At 37.8% G+C, this 18,175-nt stretch overlaps 1 long non-coding RNA gene across 1 annotated transcript in view; it reads right to left on the bottom strand.

Moving 5' to 3' along the window:
* Nucleotides 1-4,593, bottom strand: part of LOC118712867 — a 29,668-nt gene extending 25,075 nt beyond the window's left edge. Inside the window, exons 1-3 of the long non-coding RNA XR_004986146.2 lie at nucleotides 4,458-4,593; nucleotides 3,718-3,790; nucleotides 3,469-3,514 (exon numbers count right to left, since the gene is read on the bottom strand). This is a non-coding gene — a long non-coding RNA (uncharacterized LOC118712867). The remainder of the gene's footprint in view (nucleotides 1-3,468; nucleotides 3,515-3,717; nucleotides 3,791-4,457) is intronic.
* Nucleotides 4,594-18,175: the final 13,582 nt, after the last annotated feature.

Here is an 18,175-nt window from a genome sequence, read left to right as displayed (position 1 = left end):
TTTTAATCAAAGTAAATCTAACCTTGTTAAATAATTCATTTGATAAGAAACAATCTCAGTCTTAATTGCATTTCCCAAGGCAGTACAAGTCTAAGAAGTACCTGGTTGATGGTGCTTAGAAGGTAGAAGAAGGACATCCAGCCTCTTGTCCATTATGCTTCCCTTGGACATCCTTATTGCCAAAGCCCATGGTGTCTAAAAGGCCAGGGGGCCCTCACTCAGGACTGCATGTATAAAATAGGAATCTTTGCCAAGGTAAAAACAATGCAGCATCCCTAGATTCATCATGTGGCCATTCCCTTCCATGCCTTGCCTCCCCAAGGCATGAACATTATTAAGTGCAGGGACATCCTTGCTTCTTCTACTCTAACTCTTACGTATTTTCCAACTTGTTTCACAGTCTTAAAATATCATTCCTTCTCCCTTTTAATTATCCTTGTTTCTTTCAAAGTTACTCCCTTTGCCCCAAAGGCAATAATCACATCTTCAATAAACTCAAATTCTGCAGGCAAAAAACATTAAACAAAATTGTCCAGCATCTAACGTTAAGTGTAAAAATTAGCATGCCACAAAACTATGGATGCCAATGAAAAAGTTTCATGTAAAACTTATATACAAGTTTACATATTGAAAATAAAAACTAGAAAAAATACATGGAACTGCAAAGACCAGTAACATAGGAAAGTGGAAGGTATAACAGGAACACAGAAGAAGAAGCACTAACTAGACCTGAGGTGACCAAAACCTTCATTCTTGAACGGTCTGGGCCCTTAGTAGTAGAACCCTTCTTAGACAAGCTTGCTGCATGCACTAAAATTACAGTTGATGTGGGAGTTACAATAGGCATGAGAAGTTCCAGTTGGTGGGGAGAACCAAGAGATGTCCAGTTAGATCACCTGGCCCTACCAGTGTTAAAACCTAACCTTGATCAAGTACTTCCAAAATTCAATCGCAGGCATATTTACCTTGTCTTCTATAGCATGTTCTTGCAGCTCTTTTGGGGTATAATCTTCCTTTTTTTTTTTTTCCTCGAAAGAGGTTTTCTTTACACATGTTTTATTGATTTCAGAGAGGAAGGGAGAAGGAGAGAGACATCAATGATGAGAGAAAATCAAAGATCTGCTGCCTCCTGTACAACCCCCACTGGGGATTGAGGCTGCAACCCAGGCATATGCGCTTGACCAGATTCAAACATGGGACCTTTCAGTTCGCAGGCCGACACTCTATCCACTGAGCCAAACTGGCTAGGGCTAATCTTCCCTTTCTTATCAGGTTCATTCCGTCTCCAACCAGGCTATGCTGGGATTCAATCTAAGCACAGGCCCCGCAGACAGGAAATGAGATGGGGGTAAATGCTCTGAGGAGTCACCTGTTGACTTGCAGGGATGATAAGTGTGTATGGTCTTTCCATACTGGGGAGGCTCAAGCTCTTATTAGGGACCCTCATTAAGTTCTGGGTTCTGCTGAAACCGGTTTGGCTCAGTGGATAGAGCATCAGCCTGCGGACTGAAGGGTCCCGGGTTCAATTCCGGTCAAAGGTATGTACATTGGTTGTGGGCACATCCCCCATAGGGGGTGTGCAAGAGGCAACTGGTCAATGTTTCTCTCTCATCGATGTTTCTAATGCTCTGTCCCTCTCTCTTCCTCTCTGTAAAAAATCAATAAAATATATATATATTTTTAAAGTTCTGGGTTCTAAGCCAAATTTCTTAGGGTAGCAGCCCCCAGTTTCAGTGATACCACGTTTTCCCAACCAGTGCCCTGACCTTAGCGTAACGTATTTCAAGACTGAGCATTTAAATTTCTCTGGAGCTCTGCAGTTCTAGCTGTTAAGGTCTGAGCTTGCTCCTCAGCTGTCAGTGGTGCTCACTCTTCCACGGCAAGAAATAAGGGCCAGGAGGCCTGGTAGTTCTCACACAGAGTCTTTAAAACTTTTAACTACTCTCATTTTTTCATGATCCTTCTGCTAAGCATCAGTGCAACTTATTCATAACCAGCAACTCTCTATCCTTCCAGATATCATTCCAGCTACATTGTTCAAATGCCTGAATCATCTCATCAACAAGGTTAATCCTGTCCAGCAGGACTCCTCACCAGATCAACACCGGTGAAAGTTTTAGCCAATGGCCTGTCACCCTGTGCCAGGAGTCTCCTTGCCCCATAGTCAACGGGATGAATTCCTTTTTGCCAGCTGGGTAGTGGGAGTGCGCCATTTTACTACCTGCTTTCTTGGGCCATGGCTAATGTCATTGATATAATTCTCCAGGAAGACGGTAAAATTGAATTAGGCATGTAAGAGATTTATTGGGAAAAAATTCTTACAAAAATAAAAGACAGAGATAGCCTGGAAGGAGTGGGCAGAGAAAGCAAGGATAGACTCATTCTGGGACAGGCACTGTGAGGGGCCCTGCCCTGCCTGTGGAGGAAGTTCTCCAAGTAAGCCTTGTTCTGCTTTCTGGGAAGAACTTCCTCACCCATGAGATCCCATGGACATTGACTTGATTCTCCATTAAGGTCTTTTTTTTTTTTTTTTTTACTATGATCTCTCATTTCACATATGGAATGACTACTAGGGATGATGCCTTCCTTGAGTGATAGTCAGCTTTTCTACAAGTTTGGGAGCCCAGAATTTATTACTTACACTGCCACGAACTTTTCCAAAACAGACTCATTATTCCTTTGGCAACACAATTCCCTAAATATACATAGTAAGTCCCAGAAATATTTGTTTCATTATCCATAAGTTATTTTCTGGACATAACATCTACGTTTACGTGGTCTCCTTGCTCTCTTGCCCGAGGCCTCTCTTTTACCTTAGTTGGCTTCCACTGAGGCCATCTAACTATAGGTTTCCCTGAAAAGTCCATATTTCAACCCACTCTTTCACAGCAGGGCTGGGTCCTTTTGTTTGACTGAATAGTGTTTGTTTTTAAAAATATATATTTTATTGATTTTTAACCGAGAGGAAGAGAGAGGGATAGAGAGTTAGAAACATCGATGAGAGAGATCATCGATCAGCCGCCTTCTGCACACCCCCTACTGGGGATATGCCCGCAACCAAGGTACATGCCCTTGACCGGAATCGAACCTGGGACCCTTCAGTCTACAGGAGATGCTCTATCCACTGAGCCAAACCAGTTTAGGCTGACTGAATAGTTTTATGGAAGACATTCAAGCAACCAAAGTTTTCTCTCCTAATATTTGAGGTATAGAAGCTTTTCCAAACCTTCAAGGTCTCAATTTTTTTTTAAGCTCTGCTAGAAAACCTATCAATTCTTAACAAAGTTCTTGGTTTTTTTTCTGTTTTTTTTTTTTGGTTTTTTTTTTTTTTCTCTTGTTACCTTGCTAAAAGTTACCAAGGAGCAGCCAACACAGGAAATTTTTACTTTTTTCACATGCTTCCCTTAAAGCATTAGGTCTATTAAGCACTCACCCTGCCTTCCAATTTATCATAGGCAACTGACTTACCAAAATTTTTCCCACAACATCCAAGGATTCCAGGTTTGAAGCTTAACTGCTAGTAGCAGTGTCAAACACAAGGCCCGCGGGCCAAATCCGTCCCGCCAGGCCTTGCAATGTGGCCCGCGCCGCGCTGTCATCACTGCACTCCGCTGCGTTTCCATCACAATGACAGTTTATGACTGTTCAGTAAACCATTCGGCCCGCGATTTAGGCTGGATTTTAGATTTTGGCCCCTTCTCTGATTGAGTTCGACACCCCTATGCTAATCCAATGCCACAGAATCTGACTTCCAGGTACCAATTCAAGGTAATATAATAGTAAGGCTGATCTAAGCTGTTGACAAAAGAATAAAAACAATTAAGTGGCTTAAGGACAATGGAAGTTTCTCATGAAAAATTCTAGTGAGGGAGTTTCAGGTAAATTGCCAATTGATAGTAGCTCTACCGTCTTCAACATCTGACTTCTGAAGTGGCTCTGAGTATCACCATTTCAAGCCTAAAGAACATGGAGGCACACACATAGAAGTCTAAAACAGGCATGTGTTACTTCTGTTCACATCACAGGTGGGAGAATTATGTCATGTGAGATAATTCTAAGGAGCTTGGAAATATACTGCTACAATCCTAGCTAGCTATAATTCTGTTAGTATATAAGATGAGAATGAATTTCAGTCAACAGCTAACTCTATCCTTTCTTCTGAGTGTCAGGTATTTCAAACTGTTTCTTCTCAAACTCAACATGTCTAGAACAGAACTCATTATTTCTTCCCATATTCAGCTCTTCATGTTGCCTTTTCTATATCTCTCATTGCCATTCTTCCAGTTATCCCTTCTCAACATATTGGAGTGATTGTGGGCTCCTTCCTGTCTTTCATTACCATATCTAGCTGGTTGCCAAAAAATGATCTTTTCTCCTTGGTTGGTACCCCCCACATCTGCCTCCTCTTGCTGCCTTTATATCACCAATTAGGCCAGTCAGTCTTCATTACTACTTACCTCAATTATTTGCTGACCTCCTGAGTTGTCGATACAGTTCCAAATGTTTCCCCATTTCCCATATAACCTGATGAATTAACCTTCCCAAAGCATATCTCTGAACTATCACTTTTATGTTGGATGCTTCCACAGGGCCTACACAAAATTAAATACAGATTAACTGCTATCCAATCTGAATAGTCTTGTCTTCCACAATGATGGCTTTTCCAGCAAACTTTCCAAAAAGGATTAGCTGCCAAACCCCAATACATCCCATTTCCCCACTTTCTAGCTTTTGCTAACTTAGTTATATACTTTGAAACTCCCTCTCCCCTTATTTCTAGGAATAAACACAGGTTCTAGAGACCTGATTTCTAATCTCAGCCCCACCTCTAGCTAGCTCAGCCCTACCGTAAGTCATTTAATATCTCTGAGCCCTGTTTCAGCTTTTCTACAACAAGGATAAAAACACCCCCTTCACAGAGGATGAATTTATTCAGACTTAGGGTTGTTATCTGGAATAAATACAATAACTTCAATAAAGTATCTACATAGTATAATTAATGTTCATAAAAGTCAATTTGCTTTCTTCTATCTACTGAATTTTTGCATATTTTAACTCTTCCTCCCTTAAGCTGTCATATTACGTTACAGTATTGCTACTCTTGTCACATATACATTCTCAAATATCAATGAACTTGTAAGGTCCGGCTTACTTTCTTATATCATTGTTATTGGGTCAGATAAGCATGTCCTAGGACCTAGGTGGTCCACTGATTCAAGTTGACCAAGAGACACAAGAAGTAGATATGAGCACAATCTGTATCATAGAGCCAAGCCAAGATTGTGGTCTAGCCAAACCTCATTAACCCATAAATGTAGGGTGAGAATAAATCATTTGTTGTGGCACAGAGTGTGGAGTGGGCAATGCTAAACATAGCACGTTTGACTGACATGCAACACATTGTATAAAACTTGATTTAAATAAATCACAAGTGCAACCACAATAATGATCATCGTGCTCCTTTTAAACGTTCTTTTCCTTTTTCATATGAAAATGGTATCAGAAAAAAAATAACATAAGACCATTAGTTGTTTTTTTTTTAATGTCAGAAACTAGTGATTCAAAAAACTAGACCCTCAATGCAGCTGTTCTGTATATGTAAGTCATGCATTCTGAAGAAGGCAGTAACTAATGAATGACCTTACAGAGCACAGGGAGTGTACAGTATACTTCTCCTTTAGGATACCCATGTGGGGAAAAATGGAAATTCAATTTTAACTGCATTTTGAAGTTGTATGAAATCCTCACAACAAAAATAATAAAAGTTACTGTTTATTTACCACCTAGTTCACCAGATAATAGGATGTAAATGATAGATAATTATAAGACAGTATTCTTTTAAATCTTAATTATAAATTAGGCTTATGAAATATGTATTATTTTCCTCACAGAGTTTAAATTTTGTCCTCGCTCACCGACTTAGTACAGGTCAGAGCCAGGGTGCAAACAGATATATATGCTGATTCCAAAAGCCATCCTTTCCCACCATGCCATGGTGAGAAGAACATTGAATTTATTTAGACTTAGGCAAGCGGTGTCAAAACTAACCCCACATAAAATTTAAAAAACTAAATTGTGTCAATATTTCATATTTAGCTTTGATTAAACCTCTACTGAGTATACACAACAAACCTGTTTAACTAGAGTCACTTTTTTCAGCAATCTCTGAGGTTTTTATGAATTCATTCATCTACACTTTTATAAACTAGAAGGTCATTATCCTGAACATGTTTCACATACTCTTCCAGAAACTTTGGAAATAAAAAAAATAAGAACCCATAATCCCAACTGCAGGGAATTGATCATCTAATTGGAAGAGAAACATGCACACACACACAAAAAACACACAAACTCAACAGTAATTAGAAAAATGCTAATTAAACAAAATTTATACCCATGAGATTGGCAAAAAAATTACAATTCTGCATAATGTTAAGTGTCAGCAGGGATAAGGGAAGCCCAAAGGTGGGATGGTGGCATGTCTAATGAAGAGTTTTGTTTTAGATATGTTAATTTTGAAATGTCTGTGTGAAATCCAAGTGGAGATACCAGTAAGAAATTTGTAGATATAGCAAGATTGGAGCTAGAAGAGAGCTTACCAATGGAAGTATAACTCTAGGAGTTTCCATAGTTTTAGCCATGGAAGCCGAAACAAAACAAAAACAGACAAACAAATTAAAAAAACTAAACTAAAAGGTCTCTGAGCAGAGAAGTGCCATATTTTGGGCACGAGTTCCATGCTTGTGGTGAAGTCTGGGTGAGATGTCTTTATCACGGGTAATTACTATGCCAACCTGAAGAAGGGACTGTGGTTAATGAGGCCAAGTTCTGGGTGGGAATGTGTACTTGAGAGATGGAGCTTTCAGCTGACCCACTCTCAGGCTGTCCCTAGACAGCCGCTTTTCCTTTCTTGGATTATGAACTGCTATGAGAACTTCATGAAAGCCATAAATCCTTCCCAAAGAAAAGCAGAAACACATTTCAGAGTGCTGTGTTATCTTTTGACAGACCCCGGTTAAAAATACCTGGAGAGATTGATTATTATTGACTCTTTTCTCTTCCATTTTTTCCCCCTTTTCATCTAATCAGGTTGGTCTACCAACTAGAGGTGATAGGCTTTGTTGTAGGTGGTAGAAAAGGTGATCTTGGCATTAAGGCTGATTCCACTGTGGCATGAGCTCACAGCCACCCTAGACTGTCTCTTTAGGCTTGGAGTAAAAACAGATTGATCCTTGTCTTGTTCCTGGAGATGGATATACTGGAGCCCTAAATTTTTATTTATTTATTTTTTCTTGTCTTTTTGTCTGTATGATGGGTTAGGCTGCTATTTACAAAGCTAAACTATCTTCCAGACTCCATTTCAGAGGACAAGTGGCATAGTAATAGTGACAAAGAAACTGAAGGTGTCTCTTCTGGATAAGCACTAAACTCTTCCGGAGAAATAGTACATGGTTGATTTAATCCTATGGGCAGAGTGATTGCCATTCCAAGTAATGAGACAATAAAAATAATACTGAAGTCTTGGTCATGAATGATGAAAACTCGACATTTAAAAAGTTCTTTCCTCTTTCATAAAATTATAGAAATTAATGATAGGAAAGGGCATTTAATCCAATGAACTTGTTGTCAGCCCTTTATTATTATTCAAACTGTTACATTTAATTCAATTTTAAGTCTAAAATAATAGCATTCCAAATTTCCCCCTTCAGAGTGCATGGGGACATTTACTTCTCGTATTAATTTAAAAATATAACTAGCAGACATTTTACCTTCATTTATCTATGAAAAACGACACAATAGAGTGGAACTGGCACTAGATAGAAATCTGAATGTCTGCCATCCAATGCTAATCTAGGTAACAGCTGTGTAACTTGGAGCAAGTCCCTATACCTCTCCTAATTTTTGATTTGTAAACTGAGGACAATACTTTTCCTGTCTATATGCTAAGGTTGTTACAAGGATCAAATGTAAAGAAGTAAAGTGTATACAAAGCATTTTTTGTCGAGATTCAGGCTCAATTTTAAATTAAAAAAAACCTCATGCGTCAGCCAAATTGCCTTGAGGAAATACACAGCTTGTGATGGAGCTAGAACCCTTGACTAATTCAACATTCACTATGGTAATATCTGAGCTTCTTTGGTACAGTGACAAGTGACTTGGATAAACTGCTTGAAGGGTTTATGGCCCAGTGGAATATGAGATACTGGTCAAATCCCTGGAGATCAGGTAGTTGTTGAACCACTTTATAAAAAGGGAGGACCTTAATAAAGATAGGTTTTTAAAAATATATATTTTTATTGATTTAAGAGATGAAGGGAAAGGGGAGAGAGTTAGAAACATCAATGATGAGAGAATTTCTTATTGATCAGCTGCCTCATGCATGACCATACTGGGGATTGAGCATGCAATCCAAGCCTATGCCCTTGACCAGGAATTGAACCTGGGACCCTTCAATCTGCAGGCTGATGTTCTATCCACTGAGCAAAACTGGGCAGGGTATGATAGGGCTTTTTGTTTTGCAAAGCATTGTTTACAAAACAGCAGAGATATGAAAAGCAGAGAGGAGAGAAATAAATTAATTTTTAAAAAATCCTCAACAGATGACATATTTTTATTGATTTTAGAGAGAAAGGAGGAGAGGGAAAGGGAGAGGAAGAGGGAGAAAAGCATTGGTGTACCTTCCCTGACCCAAGGATCTGTCCCTCAAAACCTGGGTGTATGCCCTGACAGGGAATCAAAGCCACAATCTTTCAGTATATGGGAGACAGACACTTCAACCAACTGAGCCACAACAGGCAGGGCTAAAGAAACACTTCATTTTAGTGATTAAATAAGTAACTGAATAAAAAAAAATTATAAAATGGGAAACTGTATTAAATTGCTTGCTCTGCTTTCTGGTGTAAGATGTATAATGTGAAATATTTATTACAATCTCTCTTGTTCAGTGCTTTATGAAGGAGCTTGCTTTTGGAGGAGGGGGAGAAGCAAGGCTGAAGCTGAACAAACTGGAGGCTCCTCCCTGGAGCCAGTTGAAGAGTTACATGAGAATTAACAGAGATAAAAACCTGAACACAGATGTCCACAAATACTAGTTATTATTTTATTGTTGTAACCAGCAACCTCCTGAGTCTGAGAGAAAACAACTAATAATTTAGCTTCTCTAAATCGTTAGAGCAGGGTGGCTGTGTTATAATATATAGGTCATTCAACTCATCACCATAGTTACAATGACTGTTTAGCTCTATAAAGCTACATGGAAAAAAAGGAAGACATTTGATGTGTTCTAATTCCATCATTAAACTTTATTTTCTCTCAACCAAAATATATCTCAGCCATACCTTAGAATGAATGTTATAGAAACCAATCTCTCTTCTCATTATAATTAATTATTCATTCTAAAGCACCTCAACAGTGAACATCTTTCTTTGATAAGAGAAGCAACATGAATCTATGGGATTAGTTTAAAATAAACAACCACTTAGGCATGCATGTGAAAGACTTATATATTGAAATTCATAAAACTTTGTGAATTTTATTTGAAAATAAATTTGAATTTATTTTTGGTTGTTCACTGCATTATCTACAGGCTGTCCAGCTCTATCTACTAGATATCCAGAACTGATGCTTGTTTTTATCTCAGTATTTCTGATTTTTAAAAGTGTTTGGCTATATATATCACTAATTTATGGGAGCACAAAGCATCACAAACAAAAAGTATTATTCGTAATTTATGATCCATGACTCCTCTTCAGGAAAAAATTCTTTGTCCACCATGTACATTTTCACTGATTCTTATCTTCCCACTATTGTAGTTGAGACTTTAAAAGTAATTATTTCAATGTTTTTAAAGCCAGGTTCTAAAATACTGGGTGAGCTAAAGATTTTCAGTTTCTGACTTTTCAAAGCCTGAAATGACATTAACTTTTTTTTTGTAGTTTAAGTAAATGCCTCATTAGACTCAAGATCTTTATATTAAACACCAAAAGGTTCTCAATGATCTGCTTCAATACCCAGTGAATTTATTAGTTTTACTGATGATATTACAGATAGTGAAGAAATATATGCAAAAATTGATAAACAATGCATATGAGCAGCTATACTATAAAACTATAAAATTGGTTGGCAGTTGTACATAGTGACCTAGGAGTAGATTAGCTAGCTGGAATTGAAAGATAAATGTTCTAAAATTAAAACTTCTTTGCCATTGGAAAATCAGCCTTATTAAGGAGTAGTTACTATTCATTGTTAGACTGGTGAACCAAGAACATCAATTACCCAGACAGTGAGATGAAAACATCATTACTCTTATTTATTATCATGTGAGTGTTAGGCACATATTTACCATACCTCTGAATTACTTCTGATTTATTCCCTTCCCTTTACAATTTGTCATTTCTTTTAGCCAATCCAATTATGTTTATCTACAGTAAGAGCACTGGAATTTTAAGAAACCAAAAAGAGATTTTATTAGGTGATTACCATAGTATAAATAATAAGTCAGAGTCTTACTAAAAATATTTACTTAGAGATGAAGAAGTACTGAAACATTTTTCAAAAAATATGTCATCTATCTTGGGAATTATTTTAGAATATGACAAGAAAAATTTGACAAGGTATCCAAAGACTCTTTTTAATTTTAAAATCATAACAATTCAAAGATCATATTAGAAGATTTTTAACTGAAGGAATATAAAAAAATGCAATTTGAAAAATTTTAACCATGAATCAAAATTCAGAACACACTGAACTAATTTTCTGAACCCTTAGTTCAACTCTTGTTTTACTGATCTGTAAAATTAATTTTAAAAACTTTGGGGAAAATAAAAATATATATGAATTAAACTGCACATGTGTCAAACACAAGGCCCGCGGGCCAAATCCGTCCCGCCAGGCCTTGCAATGTGGCCCGCACCGCGCTGTCATCACTGCACTCCGCTGCGTTTCCATCACAATGACAGTTTATGACTGTTCAGTAAACCATTTGGCCCACGATGTAGGCTGGATTTTAGATTTTGGCCCCTTCTCTGATTGAGTTCGACACCCCTAAATTAAAGTATTAGTAAGTAAGATGAACCAAATCCAAATCATGGGTGTTTTATCAGAATATTCTTCAAGTCAAGTGGCAATCACACTTAATCCTGGCTCCTACATGGAACTTTTCAGAATGTTTTTGGGCACACTTGATTGGGCTGATCATAATACAGATTTCCCATTATCCAACTACTTAAGCCTTTGCTGCTAAGTAGTATTAGCACAATGCTACTATTAAGATGCATTTTACTAATGTATTTCTATTTACAAAATACTTCCTTTTATCTTCCTACTTATTCTTAACAATATCCCTGTGAGACTGTTGGAAGGATGTTTCATTTTATGCCCTCAGAAATTAAGAATCCTAGATGTTAAGTCATTTTACCAAGACTACAAAAGTACAATGGAGCGATAAGTACACTCAAAATGGGTGACCTGTCTCTTGTCACCATAGCTCCCCCAACTCATCACTCTCAGCTTGGGAACGTCCTATTAGCTGAGGATGCCCTAATGAGAATATCACAACTTTTCAGCATAATGAAACAAAGCACAGAATGGAAAACTTTAACCTCAGGATTCCTAATCTCATACATGTGTATCCATTCATTCAGCATCTACTTAATAAGTTCCTGCTATTTACCTGGTGCTATGCTTAATATTGAGTCAGCAATAAACAGACAAAAATCTCAGTCCTCATTTTAGTATGGAGAAATAGATATACAATGAAAATAAAAGTATAAATATGTAGTAAGTTTAAAAAGTAGTAAGTTCTATAGAGGAAAAAATTAAAAAGCAAAGAAGGGAAGTAGATAATGCTAGGAAGTGGAAGGTTGGGAAAAGTGTAAAAAAAAAAAATGAGGTAAGATCCTTGGGAATGGAGTTCAAAGAAAAGCAAACAGAAAGTGTAAAGACTCTGAGGGACGAATGTATGTGGTGGGCTAATGAATGGCAATAATAAAAAACACACAAGAACAATAAGAAACAAAAGTCATAACAATAGTGAGAAACCAGATGGAATAGGGCATTGTGGGTCATTTTTAAAACTTTGGCAATCTACTCTAAATGGAGAGGCTTAGAGTGAAAAAAAAAATATTTTCCCATCTGTGGTTAGGTAGATATATGCTTTAGTATTCATTCAGAACCTTAAAATAATAGTGTGCTTCTATTCTTCAATATTTCCTAAACTTTAAATAGGAGGATGGATAGATATTACAAATATAACTTTTTAAATGCCCATTATAATTTAGTGGTAGCTTTAAATATGTTAATTTAGTAACTGTAAAATATTTGTAAAAAGTCCTCTTTCAGCTAAATTTTTGTCCCTTGGAAATGATAAGATGCTAGGTACCGGAGATGACTAACACCCTACAAGAAGCAACAAATAAAAAGGATTCTCTGAACTATAGGAAAGGTTTATTGTGATGAAAGACAACTAAAAGTGATTCCAAAGGTACTAAGACTGAAGCCAATGGTTTGAGTTCAAGTTCAGACATATGTGTGATTCTCAGCAAATCACAAAATTTAACTAAATCTCAATTCCTACTATTTGTTTTGTCTCTCTCCAAAGAGTAACATGAAGATCCAATGAGACTGTGTGTAAGCACTATAAATATTGTAGATATAGAATACATTACCATAAGTAGTAGTAATGATACAATTCAGAAATAATAAAATGACAGGGAGTTGGGTTTTCATGAGTTTGAATAACTGGGTCTTTTTACTCTAAAGGACAGCTACCCTCTGTTTGAAGGAGGATCTTGTCCTGAATCCCCTCTAAAATCCCACCCAATCTTGCTCTCCTCTTCTCCTTATTCAACCTACATGTTTCCCTTGACCTCCAGACCCATATTCCTGTCATCTTGTGGGATATATTCATAAGTATAAAACTATTAATATTTACCAAACTAAGTTTGTTGTCTTTCTCCTTCACTCCCTCTCGCCACATAGTCCCTCTGTCAGTGAACAGAATTGTCATCTACCCAGTTTCTCAAGTTAGAGACCTGAGTGTCTTAATGCCCCCCCTTATTCCTCACACCCTCCACCGCTTGAGAGCATTGATTCTAGAGTCAGTGTTTAATAGCTTGATTTAATCTTGGTCCTGTCACTTACTAGCAGTGAGACCTCAGCAAAAATCTCTGTGCTTCAGTTTTTTTAGCTATAAAATGGGCACAGTGCTACTCCACAGGTTCTCTTGAGGATTAAATAGATATACATACACACACACTCATGCACACAAGAGATATCTTAGAACAATTATATACTGTGGGCTGTGTAACTGCTCTTTATTATAACTGTTATTGTTGTTGTTGTTGTTGTTGTTATTATTAACCTTACAGGTTCTACATTAGGATGACCCAGACTCTTACTTTACTCTTTTCACCAGTACCATAACTTTATTGCATTACCTAATTTAATGACATTTGATCTATCTTTTTAGTAAGCTTTACAACACCACAGTGGTGGATTACCTTGTAGGCATCCACCTATGGACAATGGGGGTTTTTAGTACAGAGGTTACCTTTTACTCATTTTTACATCCCCAAAGACTAGTACTGAGCCTAGCACAAGTTAACTACTCAGTAGATATTTACTTGAAGGAAGGGAGGAAGGGAGGAAGGAAGGAGAGAAAGAAGAGAGGAAGGGATGAATGAAGGAGATGAAGGAAGAAAGGAAAGAAGGAAGGAAGGAAAGAAGGAAGGAAGGAAGGAAGGAAGGAAGGGAAGGAAGGAGGGAAGAAGGGAAAGAAGGAGGGAGGAAGAAAGGAAGGAAGAAAGGGAAGGAAGGAGGGAGGAAGGGAAGGGAAGGGAAGGGCAGGAAAGAGGGAAGGAAAGAGGGAAGGGAAGAGGGAAGGGAAGGGAAGGGAAGGGAAGGGAAGGGAAGGGAAGGGAAGGGAAGGGAAGGGATGGGAAGGGAAGGGAAGGGAAAGGAAGGGAAGGGAAGGGAAGGGTCATTTTTCTTTCTATAAAGATAAATGGTTCCCAAATCTCAGTTTCTGGACAAGTATGATTCTGATTCCAAAGCAACCCTGGATAAGTAAATAAATGTTCTAGCTGTCAGATATTCTGAATCAAAAGTCCTCATGCACAGCCAGTAATCTGTATTTTAACAAATTCCCCAAGTAAGAATGTGCATGTTTTTTCCTGAACAGGTATGTCTAGCTAAAGATGTTGGAGCTGAAACCTAGCTCAGGCACCATTCTGCAAGACAATAGGTGTGCTCTAAGAGAAAGGAGCATAGTTTCTAATACATATAAAGCAAATGACAGGTGACTCGCTAAGACACGTACTGACCACCAGGGGATGGTGCGGAATGAAGGCAGGCCCTGCCCTGCAGCCAGAAGGCCCTGATCAGCTTTAATAACTGTCCAGGCCTAGGGACCCTACCAGTTCATGAATTTTGAGCACCAGGTCTCTAGTATACAATAAAGCAGTATAGATGCTAGTGTGACCCTTCTCAGGGGATGCTGAATTTAATTAGAAATATAGAGGAATATATTTATTATAAAATGATTAACCTGTAACAATATATAAAGGGAAGTTCTGGAGATTAAAAAAAAAAGAAAAAGAAGAAAACAAGATACTCATCACTTGAGGATACTTTAAGACAACTACTGGAGGATAAGTTTTATTTTTTTTATTTTTATTTTTTTAAATATATTTTATTGATTTTGTACAGAGAGGAAGGGAGAGAGATAGAGAGCCAGAAACATCGATGAGAGAGAGTCATCGATCAGCTGCCTCTTGCACACCCCCCACTGGGGATGTGCCCGCAACCAAGGTACATGCCCTTGACCGGAATCGAACCCGGGACCCTTCAGTCCCCAAGCCGATGCTCTATCCATTGACCCAAACCGATCCCGGCTGGAGGATAAGTTTTAAAGAGGATGTCCTCCAATAGACAACTGAATATAAATTCCAAGAAACAATTATATTTATCTCTTGCTTAATATACTTCAGCAACTAAAATCTAGTATCCTAGAATTTGAATTATTTTAATTAATAACTTTTAGTTTCAAAATGAAGGTAGTATGCACGTCTGTTTTAACTAAAATCAATTAATCTTCTATGCTTCATGTCAATTTCTCACAATGGGATTTCCTCTATATTTATTTAATTATTACTCAGATTTTATAACTGAAAATCTGACAAATGCTTTGAAGAAGCTTTGTGGATTTAGATACTTTTTATATGTCTGAATGTTCCAGGTGCTTTCACATGCCAGTGCCTTTACAGGTTACTCCCTTCACCTGGCCAACTCACCAGGAAACATCTCAGTCATCCTTCAAATCTAGCTCAAATATGTGGTTATCTCTTAAAATATATGTGGTGTTGGCGCATTGCTCTTAACAAAATAAAAGCAAATCTTTGAAAGAGGAAGGAAGGGTGGGAGGGTAGGGGAAGAGAGAAAAAAAAGGGGGGGGAGGGTGAGGGAGAGAAGGAGAGAGGAGGCTGTTATAAACGTAAGAGCTTAAATGCCCAGATCAATGACGTTGACCTTGCTGAGATGGTTTTTGGTAAAACAGAAATATAGTGCCAGGAAATGAACACAACATAGCCAAGCTGGACAGTAGTACAACTGCAAGTTCAACATGCTAGGGTGGGAAGTTAGACTTGGAGCCAGATGATCTGTAGGAGTAGAATCCAGGATCTGACATTTATCAACTATGGGAACTCAGGCAAATGACATAATATTTCTTTGTTTCAATTTCCTTAAATTGAAAATGGACCTCGTTTTATGTGGTCTGAGGACTAGATTAGACAATAAAGCTGAAGGGGTAGCCTATGTCATACTGGATACAAAAGGATTATAAATAGCCAGTGGGAGATATTCAATGATGTTAACCAGGAAGTGTCATGGTTAAGGGCGATCTATTTTCAGCTCAGACGTCAGTGTCAATAATGAAGTTAATTTTCCCAGCAAAAAAGCCATATTCCAGGCAGAATACAGAATGATGAACAGGTGGAATATGCAGAGCACTTATATTTTTTCCTATTGATAAAATAAGTTTCCTAAAATAAACTTAGAGGAAATTCAGAAGCTAAAAATGAGAATTTTTTTGGTGAACAAGTTCTTAACGAAACCTGACAATCCCAGCATTTGTAGTCAACAATTATTCAACCTGAAAACTCCAATTGGTACAAGACCGCTGTACTCATGGAGAGAGACCCAACAGGCTTGTGGCCGAGACCAGCCCAGGACACACAGAATGAGGCTGGCAGAACCTGAATAACAAGAACAGAATTAAAATATAAACCAAAACTATAACCAGAGTGGATCGGTCTATGTTTTTAATGTAAACAGATGCAATCACTTCAGTTTGGCATAGCTTGTCTCATGGTGATGGAAGGGAACTTAAAATTAACACTGGAACAATTTGTTATATATAATTTGCCTTTCAATTGTTTGATACAGTCCTTCGCAATCATTCTTTCCCCCCCCTTTTTCACATAATTTAAAGTGTAAAAATCCCTCTAACAAAAGCATATGTTAATTAGACCAGACAGCTGAATGACCTTCCGGATGATCTTCCAGACAAAGCCAGGGCTGCGAGGGCCAACTGAGGCAAGCAGGGCTCAGAGGGCTGAACTTCTTGCACAAATTTCATGCATTGGGCCTCTAGTTATATATTGCTCTATGAACTAAATCTTCACTACTTATCCATTGCAATCACATTTCCGGTTACAGAATACTTACACCAGCTAAGCAATGTACAGTTAGAGAATATAGTTTAGAAAATGTTTATACAGCACATCTGTAAAGGTCTTTACAGTAATTTGGGGGGGTGGATTAAATTATCAAGGTACATTAATTAGGTTTATTCATTCACATCCTTCTGTTCTATTATTGTAGAATATATATTTGGCCCAAATTCCTAACTTCCTTACAGTGAGATAAATAATGCTTCAGCACTAAGCTTTTAACATAGTTTAGTATATAACTGACAAAATATTAATGTTTCTATTAGAATCTAGGGCTGAAAAAGGTGGAAAAGAAAAAAAAATTGGAAGTTGCCTGTCTCATGCCTGATCGCACTCAATAGAACACCATGACCCAGGGCATTGAAAGACAGAAATATTTTAGGTAATTTCTGTGTTTTTTTTAAAACTCACCAGCTTGTTTGGTTTGAAGCAGTTGTTCCTCCAACCTTAGGTCATTCAAATATATAGCACAAAAAAGCTAACAATTGCAAAGTAGGTTAGAAGAAGCCTCGGATGACTTTTAACGGATCATTATGTGGCCAAAACACAGAGGTTTAAATTAGTAGCTTGAAATGTTCCATTTACCACACATCACAGGAAGTATGATTCTTCTTTTGGTTTCTTCACTTACATTCTTCCAAATCCTTGACCAGCTGAACTGTTTGTTCCAGGTCATCAGACCCCTTAGTAAAATAGATCCCAAAATTCAGGTTTACAAAGAATATGGCTGGCCACATATTGCTGTCAGTTCACTTATCAGAAAAAATAATGGTACACATCACACTCACATGTGCGCACATACACATACCAACCATGCACACACATGATTCCCTTAGAAGCATGCAGTAAATCCAAATTACCCCAAGGGCAAGTACAGGTATAAAGAGGAATTTTGATATGTCAAGCAATACATGAAAACTATGCCGAAATCTGATTTATAATAACTTTCAAAGTTTAAATTTTTACAATCTTTCCCAGGTGAAGTCACGCCATATCCCCTCCCCTCGGATCTCTGGCTGGCACCTAGCCCTACATCTCTACTGGCTTTAGGTTAAATTTCTTAAACCAGACTCTCAATTCCAATGCTAAAAGAAAATCAGTCCTATGAATTGTGAATTGTTGTTATGGAGATGGGGAGAGGGGGAAAGGGCCAGGGTCAAATTGAGCAAGGGTCAGCTAAATATAGCCAAGTGGGTCTTCATTTTTTGTTCGCCAATAGGTTTCTCACAAATGTTAATTTGCATTGTTAATAAAAATCTTTTTTTTTCTTCTTTTTTTTTTTAATAAATCTTTATTGTTAATATTATTACAAATGTTCCTCTTTTTTTTCCCCCTCCATTGCTCCCCTCTGTCAGGTTCCCACCTCACCCTCTGCCCTTCCCCCCCCCCCATTGTCCTCATCCATAGGTGCACAGTTTATGTTCAGTCTCTTCCCGCATCCCCCA

This window comes from Pipistrellus kuhlii, unplaced genomic scaffold (assembly GCF_014108245.1).
Source record: "Pipistrellus kuhlii isolate mPipKuh1 unplaced genomic scaffold, mPipKuh1.p scaffold_m20_p_9, whole genome shotgun sequence".
NCBI lineage: Eukaryota > Metazoa > Chordata > Mammalia > Chiroptera > Vespertilionidae > Pipistrellus > Pipistrellus kuhlii.
This window is presented reverse-complemented; position numbering and strand designations above follow the sequence as displayed.